This window comes from Brassica rapa, unplaced genomic scaffold, assembly GCF_000309985.2.
Source record: "Brassica rapa cultivar Chiifu-401-42 unplaced genomic scaffold, CAAS_Brap_v3.01 Scaffold0349, whole genome shotgun sequence".
NCBI lineage: Eukaryota > Viridiplantae > Streptophyta > Magnoliopsida > Brassicales > Brassicaceae > Brassica > Brassica rapa.
In genome coordinates this window covers 64,096-65,922 of record NW_022610291.1, presented here as the reverse complement: position 1 = coordinate 65,922, position 1,827 = coordinate 64,096, and positions in this window count along the sequence as shown.

Here is a 1,827-nt window from a genome sequence, read left to right as displayed (position 1 = left end):
GTTGACCGGGAAGGACGTTAAGTTCACATGGTCTGAGGAGTTTGGGAAATGTTTTTCCGCGCTTAAGGACATGCTGACTAGCGCACCCATTCTGGTTCTTCCAGAGGCCGACCAACCCTATGTGGTTTATACGGATGCGTCCATAACAGGACTAGGTTGCGTATTAACCCAGCATGGGAAGGTCATCGCCTATGGGTCAAGGCAGTTGAGAAAACATGAGGGAAACTACCCCACCCATGACCTTGAAATGGCTGCGGTGGTGTTCGCCTTAAAGATTTGGCGATCATACTTGTATGGTGCCAAGGTTCAGATACTTACGGACCATAAGAGTCTTAAGTATATATTCACCCAGCCTGAGTTAAACTTAAGGCAGAGAAGGTGGATGGAGATTGTAGCTGATTACGATCTGGATATCACCTATCATCCGGGAAAGGCTAATCTGGTCGCAGATGCCTTGAGCTGGAGAAGGGTCGATGTATCAGCTGAACGAGAAGCGGACGACCTGGACGGTACGGTTCGTGCCTTACGGTTGAACGTATCGACCAAAGAGTCTTAACCACTCGGATTAGAGGCGGTCAATCAGGCCGACCTGCTTACCCGAATTCGGTTGGCTCAAGGTCAGGATGAGAACCTGAACAAGGTTGCTCAGAATGATAGGACGGAGTACCAAACTGCAAAGGATGGTACCATCCTAGTAAACGGTCGGATCAGTGTTCCTAATGATCGAAGTCTAAAGGAAGAGATTATGAGGGAGGCTCATAAGTCCAGATTCTCGGTTCATCCTGGTGCGACCAAGATGTACCAGAACCTTAAGAAGTTCTATCATTGGATCCTATGAAGGCAGATGTCGCGGAGTGGGTGGCCAAGTGTTCCACTTGCCAACTCATCAAAGCAGAACATCAAGTGCCTAGTGGGTTATTGCAAAGCTTGCCTATTCCAGAATGGAAATGGGATCACATCACAATGGACTTTGTGACTGGGTTCCCTACCACGAGGAATAAGAAAGATGCGGTTTGGGTTATGGTTGATTGCCTAACCAAATCAGCACACTTCCTGGCTATCCAAAAGTCGGATGGGGTAGATCAGATTGTATGTAAGTACATTGATGAGATCGTCCGACTACATGGTTTGCCGGCAAGCATAGTTTCAGATAGGGATTCAAGGTTCACATCTTACTTCTGGAAGGCTTTCCAAAAGGCTTTAGGAACAAGAGTGAACATGAGTACAGCCTATCACCCACAGACGGATGGACAGTCTGAATGTACGATCCAGACATTGGAAGATATGTTGCGAGCATGTGTTCTAGACTGGGGTGATTCCTGGGAGAAACATCTACCTCTGGTAGAATTTGCTTACAACAATAGTTTCCCTAGTAGTATTGGCATGTCGCCATACGAAGCTCTGTATGGGCGTCCATGCAGGACACCCTTATGCTGGACCCAAGTTGGGGAACGCAGCATGATTGGTCTGGAGATTGTCGAAGAGACAGCCGAAAAGATCAAGTTCTTGAGGGACAAGATGAGACAGGCACAAGACCGCCAAAAGAACTATGCAGATCGAAGAAGGAAAGATCTCGAGTTCCAAGTAGGTGACTTGGTGTATCTCAAAATGATTACCTTCAAAGGACGAGTCCGGATTTCCAGAAGACGGAAGTTAGATCCGAGATACTTGGGGCCGTTCAAGGTCATTGAAAGAGTTGGGATGGTGGCCTACAAGTTGGACTTGCCGGCCAAGATGGAAGCATTTTATAATGTGTTCCACGTCTCCTAACTTCGGAAATGTTTGACGGACCAAGACATCGCTCTTCCTGCCGTTCCAGACGATCTT